Here is a 13,063-nt window from a genome sequence, read left to right as displayed (position 1 = left end):
TGATTAGACATTTAGTTCTCCCAGACTCTTCACACACACCAATAATATTTGACAAACATTGCTTGCAAACATTCTCATCTCTATTATAAAAATAAAACCCCCAGCCTGTACACACAAGCAAACCACCCCTATATATCAGCTAAACTCCAAGTATCTTAGTTATCACCTATTTCTAATTTTTCAAGCCATAAAATAGTATTAGCATCAACATAGACTTCCAAATTAGGTCTGTATCATTAGATTTCCCTTTTCCATTTTAAGGAGAAATCCTTAAAATAGATGCTGGTTCAAAATAATTAAAAATAAGGAACAAAATTTCTGGGTCATGCTTAATTTTTTATCTAGAATAATTTCAAATCATTTCCCCATCTTCCTACTCTATGCAACTTGAGCAGTTCCTAAGGAGGAATCACTACCTTCTTAATTCACGATTGGCTTTAAAAATACATTATTTGTTTAATTCTTCCCTATAGGTATAAAGTGCATCAAAACAAATTACAGGATCTGAGTATGAAGAATTTTTGTTGAAGGAAAAATAAAAAATAAAAATCTTACTTCACAATCTGTGTTATTCAACTATCTATTTTTAATTTACTTTTCTTGTCAAATCCAATAATAAATACTGAAATTAATAAGGTAGCTATGGACATTGCTGTTTCTTCATAATAATCAAACTAACTCCTATAACATGAAAGAGCAACCAACAAAGTGTCTCTTAAAACAGATAAATACAAGCCAAAGGCAAACCCTAGTAACAGTATATCAGTAATGTAATAATACATAGTTCCCATCAGACTTCGTTACAGCTCCTGGACTTATTTAATTCTATTCATGCCGAGTGCAGCTCTCAGAAAGAGCTATTAAAGTATATCATCTAGCTTGTCACAAAAAGAAATAGAAGTCATTAATTTCAATCTAAAAAATAAACTGAGAAAATCTATATCACTTTTATCTACTATTTCAGGTGTGTTTATTCTTTGTTACTGTTAGAGTTTCTGTGACATCTATGTAATGACAATGCACAGCAACACTGAGATCTTGGAAATGATCATAAAACTTCTTCAGATACAAGCTGTGAGTTTTGTCTGAAATATAGATGTGAAAGAATGCAAGTTCAAGAAAACAAAGTGAAGTTTGGAAAGACCAAACCACTTCTGGTGAACACTTTAAACATTTTAAAACTTATATCTGTACTGCTTTCTTCTCTTTCTAAAGCTCTCAACATGTGAAATGTTTAAAAGCTCCAGCAGAGAAAGAGGCAACTTCAAGCTACTGTTTATTCCATTCATCAGATAGAAGGAAATGGTCTCAGTGACCATCACTGTAGGGAACTCTAATTTTGTTGTTTCTTTAGCTAGTTTCTTCCGTGCGTGCTGCCCCCACACCCCTCAAAAGAAACAAAGAACGAACTTTATTTTTTCAAACAAAACGTGTGAAATGAGCTCAAATTAGAACATAATCTTCATAGAGGAAACGAACAGGCACTAGTTCCAAGTATCATGTTGAAGAACATGATGAAAATGTGGTGATATTCTTTTCCCCCTTCTTGTAAAGTACTTCAGCTGAACTGATTAAATGAATCAGTGAAACTGAATCACAACAGCATGTTAAACCATGAACATACTATTTTTTTTAGAATGAAAACTAGAGAAAAAGAGCAATGTAGAAGATGCTTTTTCCCCTTCTAAATAAAAAAGAAACCTTTTACAAAAGTAGTATTGCAAACTTTTGTTTTCAGCAAAAGTAGTATTAAGAATAACTGTCTCTGGCGTATTATTATTCTGGGAACGTAGCTACGATACCTTTGCAAATGAGTCTATAGCTGAACAAAGGCATCAACACTTATTCAATTTTGAACATAACACTCATTTAATTTTGTTGATTGCAATCACCTTCTGTCTCAAACCTGCTTACCAGAAAACAAGTAAACTCTAAAAGCAGAATTTTATTGACCATATCGCATACTGAAGACTGATTTGGTCAGCTTACATTCCAGCTAAGAATTTGGGAAATATAAACAGTCATTTTAGTAACAATTTGTTTAAAGGTACAGCAAGCAGTAAGAACAATTTCTAACTTATACGTATAAGGAATCCATAATCTAAATACATTGATCACCGATTTATTTGGCTGTTATTTAGTGTAGTAATCAGAGGAGAAAGGAAGTACGAGTCGGGGGTGGATTTTTTTATTTATACTCCCCCATTACATTCTTCTTTTTAGAAAAATATTCCTGTATTAATTTCTCGAAGTAACAAATTTTGATCATCTGATTGAAACTGTGATAACAAAGTTGTAAATTGCATAGCAATTTTACAACAGGCAAGTCTTTCTAAACTTGTCAACTTATTTTACAGATCATTACAAGTAATTTATTTGAAATAATTTCAGAAAAATTACGATTAGTATAAGAACATTTAAATGAGAACTATCCACAAATACATGATAATCCTCTTAAATATCCAGCAGCTTAGTGCTTCAAAATAGTCACTTAGGAGGGATTCAGTTGATTAAGAGATAGGTGTGCAAGACTGAAGGAGCCTAAATCTCAATTTCAGGGGAAAAATCACTGTCACTGACCTTTTTTGAATCTTACTCTTCCTACTCTACCTGAAGTCCAAGATCTTTTTCTGTATTTTGCATTATATAGTCACTCAGTGTTGATAACTAACAGTAATACAGTAACTGCAATGTTTTTGCTGAACCACAGCAGCAAAAGAAGCCCCAGACCCCAGAAACACCAAACAATTTCAACCATAAGACGACATCCTGGAGGAGCAGTTCCAGTATCTCCCTTGGAGCAACAACCTCTTTGAAGTATGAGGCCTCGGAAATCTCTACTGTTTTCTGAATACAGTCCATTTCAGTATTTGAACATATTATTAGTGACTTTTTTTTATTTATTTTGTCCCTTTGCCTTGTGCTCTGCAAATGGGAGTTTCTACTCTTTTGTAGTCCAGTTATTTTTACTAAATTTTTCTGTTGTTGCTGGGAAACGTAACTTTTAGGTTTATTATCCGAGTGAAATGAGGAATAAGAACATCTAGATTTCATCTTGAGTTCAACCAAATCCTAGATCTGATCTCTGCCAAATATTTCCAGTATTTCACTTATCCTTATCTCTCCCTCTCTTCTCACTCACATATGGTTGAAAAAGCATTTTTATCTATAGAGAATAAACTTTACTGGGACTTGAAACTTCCTCTTAGCAAAAACTGTTCCAACCTGCCCATCAGTTTCCGTTTATCTGAGATTGCATTCAGTTACTTCTTTTGCTAAATATAGACTTCTTGAGTGTGTTTTTCCTTCGCCTAGGCAGTAAAACACTATCACCGGGAACGCATGCTGAAGATTAACCCCTTCATTGCCAAGTCTAAACATGCAACAAGTTTGATGAGGCAAGATAAACATACGCATTGGCAAGAAGATCAACAAATCATGTGTATTATCAAGGTGTATTGCAGCTTCCCTTGTCCAGCACAAATTAAATTATAGGAACTGTCATTGACTTTAAGTAACTTCCTTTCTATTCTCCTGAAGTGCCAAATTCTGTTTACACATAGAATGCATGAGAAGAAGAAATTATTATACCCCACTTATTTGTTAGAAGTGGGGTCAAATATCTTCTCAGTTACATTTGTTCACATGTGTGATTGTGGTCTCTAGGCAAAGATAGATTACAGACTTGTGGATCACCAAAGGATTTTAATGGAAGTTTTAAGTTCAGAGCTTTCATTTTACTAACTATAGCCTGAAGCAATAATACATCATTTTCAAACAGTGCACCGAATAAAAGATAAGTACAAATATCACTAGGATCAATAGCCTTGGGTTTTACCATTGTACTATAATCACTAACATAATCCAGCTTTACCACTATCTAAAAATTAGTTTAATTACTTAGAGGTACGAGAACAATGAAACAGAATATATAAGGTAAAAAACCAAAACAAAACAAAAAAAAACCAGATCTTCAGCTGAAATTGTGTGGCAACCATATCAGACATTGAAACATTTACTTGAACCAGTGTGATCAATTTCTAGACACAAACAGGAAAAACATAGGAAACTATATATTTGTTAGAAAACATTTTATGTTCCTCATTTCTGTGTTTATGTTTCTATTTGATCTGAAACTTTAAGAATTCCTCAATAATCCTTTTTTTCTCATGAAATTCTAGAGAAAAAAATCTTTTATTATTTTATTAGTAACTCCGCCTTGTACTGCACTTCAATCCTGACCTATAAAAGTGGTCTTTTCTAGAGGTAAGAGTAATTGAGTCTGCATCCTCAGTGCAGATGGGTGTCCCAAATGTTCTGAAATTTTTATTTATATTATTAACTAAATAGAGCTTAACTGAAACTACATTTGTTTCAAATGTGTCCTTTTGCAGAAGTTATTAGAAAATGCTTAAATTTGTTCTGTTTAGTATACTTGGAAAGTAAACAGTGAAACTGGTCAAAGTACACTGTCAACTCACGTTTTCCATAACATAATGTAACGCTTCATGATTGTTAGTGATTCAAAGTGAGTTTAAGTTCGTTGTATTTAGTTGTTAGTCATTATTTAGAATAATCTGCACAGTGAACACTATTATTCTTATCCCCATTTCAGCAAATACTTGTTTTGTTATAATGTCAACTCCAGAAACTAGATTTATATTAAACAAAACCTTCAATGCAATAAACTAACAGAGGAAACCCTGTAGTTTTCATGTAAACAAAACTCAGCTATGAGAACAATTTCTTGAAGACTAATTTATTCCAGTCAGTTCTACTGCACTCTTTTTGTAGGAAAGACGTGATGATTGTTAACTTGAGCAAGGCTAATACTACCACATAAAGGTAAAATAATCTTCCGTAAATTACTTTTCCTTAAGCTGTCTTTAAATACAGACATGAGAACTAAATCTACTGATATGACTGTCTGTAGCCATCAATGAAAGACCATAACTTCAATTTAAGTAAAAGTGCTCTGCATGAGTTTACCCTAAATTAAATTCAATTTAAAATTACAGTAATAGAAATGAGTCAGAAGAAACATAATAACAAGCTGATGGAGCAAAGTTAAGAAGAAATAAAATTAAGAAAGAAGATTGTGAGGGTTAAAGTGCTACAATTACAGTATAGCTTAAGAAAGTGAAATTTACTTCTGCACATTTTGAAATACACGAGCAACTGGAATGACTGATAAAACTGTAGCAATTTCTGATATCTTCTCTTTTTTTTTGTTCCTCCCCTCCCAGTGTTACACAAAGACAGTCATCTCCCAAACTGTGTATTAAAACTGAGAGAACTAACCCTTCCAGAGGTGGGAAAGAACAATGCTTTACTTCCCAGACTACAGCATGGCAGAACCGGTATGAATAGTTCCTTACTATGTTACTCTGTTCCAAACATATTTGCTTTTGCTATTTGTTATATGAATACTTATGAGAAGGTGAAATAAAACACCTTTATTTAAATAACTAGGGGGAAGTTTTGATATAATATAGTCTAAGCTATTATTTTCTCTCACAGTCACTTCCAAAAAGCAAAATTAATTGCCTGTAATTCTTCAGTGTCTATTGGTTTATAACTAATTAATTTTTCCATGCTTTTCCCCTTTTCTTCCTAGATTCCTTTCTGCAGCTGGAAGTAGGACTGATCTCTTACAATAAAGAATAATTGTTTACTTTCTTATTTGCTGTGATAGCTGATTGACGTTAATATTCAAAAATTAACTGGATCCTTGAACCCACTAGCTTTTTATTCTTTTGACGTGATTAGAACCAATTAAAAACTCCAATGACCTAGAGCTTGTAGGAAGGGAGCCTTCAAGATATACGAAGCTGCGAAATGACAGCACAGTTGTTTCATTCACAATGGCTGTGAGATGAGCTGAAGCTTTTTTTGGGGGGAGAAGGATATCTGTAGCTACAGTAGCCCCTACATAGGGCAGGATGCAGGATACAGTGCACAAGTCAGTCTTCAGGAGAGAGACAAAGTTCCCTTAGATCCCGAGTACTTCTGTATTTATAATCTCAAAGCCACACAAATTCAACTACTTGTTTTCACTGTTACAGAAAGCACAAAGATTCGCTTTCTAACCTCTAAAGAGCTTTCAACACTGTACATAATTTTGCTGTTTCCAAACACCAAGTTTTCAGAAAGGATGTTAAAAAAAAAAAAATCCAGAACGCTTCTGAATGTTATATATTCTGAGAAAGTACTGATAATCAATTAGATATTGTTTGATAGAAATTCAAAGCATTTCCATTAGCAGCATGAAGTACAAAATTAAAGATTCTTTTCATCTTTAAAATTAAAACCAATATTTTGCCAGTTATTTTTTCAAATAGTTTTAAACAATACAATCCCCATAGAACATATAAATTAGAGCTATCATCAGTTATTTAGACAAAGAAATGAACAAATCATACCAACAAATCCAGTTAACATCCAACAAAATTTGAAAATGTAAAAAAAATAAATCATTCTACAACAATTAAAGTCTCCGATAGCAAAACTATTTTTTTTTTATAAGACAGTTGATATCTAATTGCTTCTAGAAACATGAATTCAATTAACAGGATTTTAACGTTCATATTGAACATTTCACACATCCCAGATATACATGAGTGATACTGGAAACTAAAATCTATCTACCTTATCTGAATGGAAAAAAATAATCCATTATGTACAGTAGAAAAGGCACAAAGCCCATAAAAAAAAAAGTAAAGTGAGTTCTGAACTGTACTGGATCCCAAGAGTGCCTACGGCTTTGAATTTTTCATTTTATTTCGCTTAGTTACTGAAAAAGATAAGCTAATACTTTCCAGAGATGTCAATCTATTCACACAGGTCCCTCATGAAAAATACTCATTCATTTTATAACTCATGTCTGAAGAGATGATTGCTGAGGTTGAAAGCTATTGGTATAATCACTGAAGTCTGCTAAATGATCTGTATCAGAAGACTTGAAGTTGCCACGTGCTGTGTTTTATGAAGATCTTTCTATTTTTAGTCTTGAAGAGTTCTGGTTTCTTGATTCTTTCTTAACAGCGATGTCCAAGCTCACACAGTTTGTGTGAACCCTCTGTCCCTTATACTACCGTTAATGTTTTCATCCTAGCACTTAGCAGGATGCAAGAAGCATCCTGAGGGAGGAAATTCATTGTTATTACCTGAATTTTCAAAGTTATCCTTGCACAGTAAGTATTGATAGAAAAATCTGTGTAGCAATACAGTCCAGTTTGAGACTGCTAAATCACTGAAGATACACAAAATGTCTGGATTACTGTTCCAGAAATTAAAAACTAGTTGTTACAGAAACCAGACATCTGGCTCCAGCATAACCCTCCATGTTTTATTTTAAGGTGAATGCAAAGCCTTTGCCAGATATATTTTTATTTTAAATATTCCTTAATGTTTGCCATCTTCACAGAAGATATGCCACAAATGCAAAAGCTAAGTTGCCACTCATTTTTACACAGTCTCTTTTTTAAACTCTTACTTATTCAAAAGCGAAAAACAACAGTATGCAGAAGGTGTCCACTGGTCACAACCTCAGTCTGAATCCCATTTTCTATAGTCTTTATTAATTCTGCAACAGGATCTCCCATGAAATTCACAGTCTGTTGTGTACCTTAATTTTTCAAGAAATTATAAGTAGTTCACTACAAACATGATATGAATAAATCACACATTTATGAACATACCTGAAGAAATAATTTAGAATCATATATTAGCAATTATACGAAACATCTACACAAGAAAGCTGACTTGATATGTAGGAATATTCTTCAGTTCTGTATTGTTCTTATGGATTGTAAGTTTTATTCTAAACAATCTTTCTATCATTCTTGTTGGGAAATTTATCTTCAGTATTTTTGTGTCAAAGGAAGTATTACAGTACAGTAATACATCAACCAAAATAAGAATACCAATAGAATTGCCAACAGAAAGGAGTATCAGTTATTACACAGATTATAAACATAATTGTATACTACTTCTCTGTAAATTCATCCAGCAAAGCAAGAGATATTTTTAATTAACTCACCATTTAAAGGAAATTTGGCTAGGTAGGACTGGGAAATAAAAACGGAGCTGAGAACTACAGAGAAATAACTTAAGAATTAAACATTCATCTCTTTTCTCTAATTTTGAAATGAAAATGTTTTCATGCGGTACAAGAATTGCTGAAGAGTTCTTTCTAGAAATACCTTTGGGTCAGCTCACTTAAAAAAGGGTTGAGTACTTCTATTATTTACCTATGTTAACTAAAGGTATATTAACATTATCCATATTTTATTACTTTCATTAGTCTTCCCACGAGTCCAGAACACTTGAAGGACAAGATACCGTAGGAAAAATACTGCTAAATTCTGAAAATACTAAGTTCTGCTAAATACCGGGTTTCTACAGATGGTCAGTAAACATATGGATATAGTACTTCTTCCACCAAAAAAGAAACCAAAACCTACAACAATACAAAGAGAAAATCAACCAAACCACACACACAAACCACAACAAAACCAAGCAGAATTTTTTCATTAAAATAACAAAATTCACCTTTAAAGAATGAATATTCTCTGAAAGGTCTTGTTGTTATACTGCATATGTTTGGATGATATAGTTGCTATGGTTCACTCATTAAGCAGATAACAATAGAAAGCTAGATGACAGACCTCACATTCTTAAACTGATGCAAACAATTCACCTCAATACCATATAACCTTCATTGAAAATAATAAGATCATTAAAAATTAAGATGTGGCTTCTACTCTCTTCATAAATCAAATTTTATTGTTATTCAGTATTTTTCCCCTGCACAAGCAATTGAAAGGTATACATCATAAATTTTTATGCTTACATGAAGAAGTGGGTAATATTCCAGGAAAGTAATAATTTTTAAATTCTGCAGAAATAAATGGCAAACTGATTACTGGTGATTCTGTCTTTTACTTACACCCTCCAATAACATTAATCACTCTAAAAGACTTCTATTAAGATGCTTATGTTCAGAAGTATTTTTCTACATAGAACATTCATTGCTTAATGCCAAATCCCACAGCCTATTCTTTACTGTTGCTGGACATTTTCCGCCTCTTACCTGTATAATTTTTGGGCAGCTGATCTTAATATTAGAGAACTTAGAAGAACTACCAGGGGGATTCAATCATAGAGATGAGTTTCTGACTGTGATAGGGATGACAGTAAGTATAATATGTAGAAGCTTACTTGAAGACATAGTCTTAACATTTGGCTGTGAAAATCCTTCCTCATGAAAGTGTAAATCTGCTCTCGGCTATGTCATGTGTTATTCACTGCTTTGGGGTTTTCTAGATGAAGGAGTTACAAATCTGTACTGCAATGATAACACTCACACACAACTTCTATAACATCCTATACGTTGCCATAAATATGTACCACATGTTCAACTAGCCTACAATGGTATCATGATACAGAAGCAGTATCAGCCATGACACTTGCTAATACTTCTTTTGAGATCTCTTGACAGTGTATTTAACTTTCTAATAACAAATGAAAATAGATTTTAACATCTATTTGAAAAATGATGTCCTCCTTAATTTATATTGATTTACATACAAGGGATAAGAATTCCTGTGACTTTTTAGCAAAATATGAGGCTAACCAGATAACATGGCGGTCCTGTGATACATATGATTGAAACAGATATCGCAACTTTATGACAGACAACGGAACCGCAGTGATTGACCAAGTTTAATTACTTTAATAGATGGAAATCTGAGAAAACCACTGTTTATTAAGTGTTTAGAGCTTGAAACAAGCATGATTTTATTTTGACTTTTTTTAGTCATAACCTTATTTCCTTCATCCATAGGCTCATATACTTGTATCAATAACTATCAGAATTTCCTGAACAGAGAAATATGTAGAAATAAAATTATTTCTTCTTTATATTAGGTTGGTATTCCTTACACATCCTCATTTTTACCAGGTCCTTATTGCATTTTCTCTATCTTCAGAACATTTCTATATCAAACTCATTTTTTTTTTACTATCTAAGTTACCTTTTCCATCTGTTTCTTCCTGTTTATTTTCTTATGCACCAAAAACCACAATTGTTTTGTGTCCCTTGTCTTTACTCCATGCTAAAATACAGCTTTGACTTTTACTTCCTGATCCTAAGATAAGGTTACACATACTTAACACATCACATGATGTAGCTTACTAACAGCTGTACTCACATACACATTTGAAGAACTGCTTCTTCAGTTCTCATAAACTGGAAAATGAGAAACATAGTCCCCAGTTTTAAAAAGGAAAAAAAAAGGAAGACCAAGGGAACTACAGGCCAGTCAGTCTCACCTCTGTACCTGGCAAGATCATGGAATAAATCCTCCTGGAAACCATGCTAAGGCACATGGGAAAAAAAAGGAGGTGACTGCTGAAAGGCATCATGGCTTCACTAAGGGCAAATCCTGCCTAATTTGGTGACCTACTATGATGGGGTTACAGTGTTGGTGGATAAGGGAAGAGCAACCGGCATCATCTACCTGGACTTCTACAAAGCAATTTACACTGTCTCTCATGACATCCTTGTCTCTAAATTGCAGAGACATGGATGGACCACTCGGTGGGTAAGGAATTGGCTGGATAGTCGCACTTAAAGTGTTGCGGTCAACACCTAGATGTCCAAGTGTAGACCAGTGACGAGCAGTGTTCCTCAGGGATCAGTACTGGGGCTGGTGCTATTTAAAATCTTTGTTGGTGACATGGACAGTGGGATCGATCGCACTCTCAGCAAGTTTGCTGATGACACTAAGCTGTGTGGTGTTGCGGACACGCTGGAGGGAAAAGATACTATCCAGAGAGACCTTAACAGACTTGAGAGATGGGCCCATGAGAACCTCATGAAGTTCAACAAGGCCAAGTGCAATCTCAAACACAAATCCAGGCTGGGTAGAGAATGGATCGAGAACTGCGCTGAGGAGGAGTACTTGGTGGTGTTGGTTGATGAGAAGCTCATGTTGAGCCAACCATATCCTAGGCTGCATCCAAAGAAGTGTTGCCAGCAGGTCGAGGGAGGTGATTCTGCAACTCTACTCTTGTGAGACTCCACCTGGAGTACTGCATTCAGCTCTAGGGCCCTTGACACAAGAAGGACCTGGACCTGTTGGAGCAGGTCCAGAGGAGGGCCATGAAGATGATCTGACAGCTAGAGTACCTCTCCTATGAAGACAGGCTGAGAGAGTTGGCGTTGTTCAGCCTAGAGAAGAAAAGGCTCCAGGGAGACCTTGCAGCAGCCTTCCAGTACCTAAGGAGGCCTACAAGAAAGCTGGAGAGGACGTTTTACAAGGGTGTGTAGTGATAGGACAAGGGGCAATGGCTTTAAACTGAAAGAGGGTAGATTTAGGTTAGATCTAAGGAAGAAATTCTTCACTGTGAGGGTGGTGAGGCACAGGAACGGGTTGCCCAGAGAAGCTGTGGATGCCCCATCTCTGGAAATGTTCAAAGCCAGGCTGGATGAGGCTTTGAGCAACCTGATCTTGGGAAGGGTGTTCCTGCCTGTGACAGGAGGCTTGGAACTAGGTGATCTTTATGGTCCCTTCCAACCCAAACTGTTTTATGATTCTCCTCTCTTATAGTCCTCCATTCCGATCTTGTATCCTCTGTTCCTGCTTCAATGTATGTTGCCTCTACTATCTGCATTGTCTCTGCCTTTAGGAAAAAAAAAAAAAAAAAAAAAAGAGAAGTGTCTTGCCTATTCTTTTCTATTTCTGAGATGGAAATAGGAAAGAGCAGCGATATGTTAATTTGATTGCCACTGGACCCACTACGTCTCTGTGCTAATGCTGCTGAGCATCATGCATCTTCTAGCTCTACAAACATTACGAAACAGAAAACAACTTTAATCTGTCATCTTCCCCCATATCCTCTCAAGAAAGTGCAAGTGAAATGCCTGTGTGACCCTTCCTTCCAGAATCCAGCTGTCTCCACTCAAGGTCTAGTTTTAAGCGGACACAGTTATGCAACATTTTTCATGTTTTCAAACCTAGGCTAAGTTGTGAGAAAATGTATAGACTAGAGACAAACTAGATAGGAAAGGTAAAATTGGAGTCAAAGCTAAGATCAGAGAAAAGCTAATCTCAAAGAAAGAAAAAAACATGAATATGCAGAGCCTGAAGATTGCAACTTACAAGAACAAGACAGATCAGCCCTTCCAAGGAAGAACAGAGATTGACCCTTCCACACATGACCAACAAAATCTCGGGCAGCAAAGACACTTCTGAGGTCACAGGGATGGAAAATGTATTAATGCTTAGGCAGTAGCTAGCTTATTCTCATCAATTAGAATCATAGAATGGTTAGGGCTGGAAGGGACCTTCAAAGGTCATCTAGTCCAACCCCCCTGCAAGGAACAGGGATATCTCCAACTAGATCAGGTTGCTCAGAGCCTCATCCAACCTGGCCTTGAACGTCTCCAGGGATGGAGCATCCACCACCTCTCTGGGCAACCTGTTCCAGTGTTCTACAACTCTCATGGTAAAAAATTTTTTCCTAATATCCAACCTGAATCTACCTCCCTCTGTTTTAAAACCATTGTGCACAATTGTCAAAAAACAATTGTTTTGTAATTCTGCACAGTTTATAACCTGCTTGCATTCTCTCCATGTGCGTGGAAAAAATTCTACAAAGTGACCTGGAGTGTGAAGGCTGCACCTAAGACAGAGATTGATGTCAAGACCAAGACTAGCCATTACAATCAGCCAAAACCCACATTCCTAATGACCTCAGTTCCCTCAGTTTTCCACTCTAGGCAAAGGTGACATCAGAGAAAGGTTACCACTACTAAGTAACTTGCAGGAAACCTCTAAAACACTTTTGGCGAGACCTGGTGTTTGAATTCAAATCAGATTTGCTTAGCATCAAAATTTTTTTGCTTCTTTTTTGACCTTTCTTGCTATGTTTTGGTTTCCTGCAGGCTAGGATGTGTTTAAAAACCCTGAAAATTGCTGTGGTGCCATTACAGATCTTCTATACAAGAAACGCTGCCTATGATGAGAGATAGGAAAGAAACAAACTATGTGGCCCT

This window comes from Tauraco erythrolophus, chromosome 5 (genome assembly GCF_009769465.1).
Source record: "Tauraco erythrolophus isolate bTauEry1 chromosome 5, bTauEry1.pri, whole genome shotgun sequence".
NCBI lineage: Eukaryota > Metazoa > Chordata > Aves > Musophagiformes > Musophagidae > Tauraco > Tauraco erythrolophus.
This window is presented reverse-complemented; position numbering follows the sequence as displayed.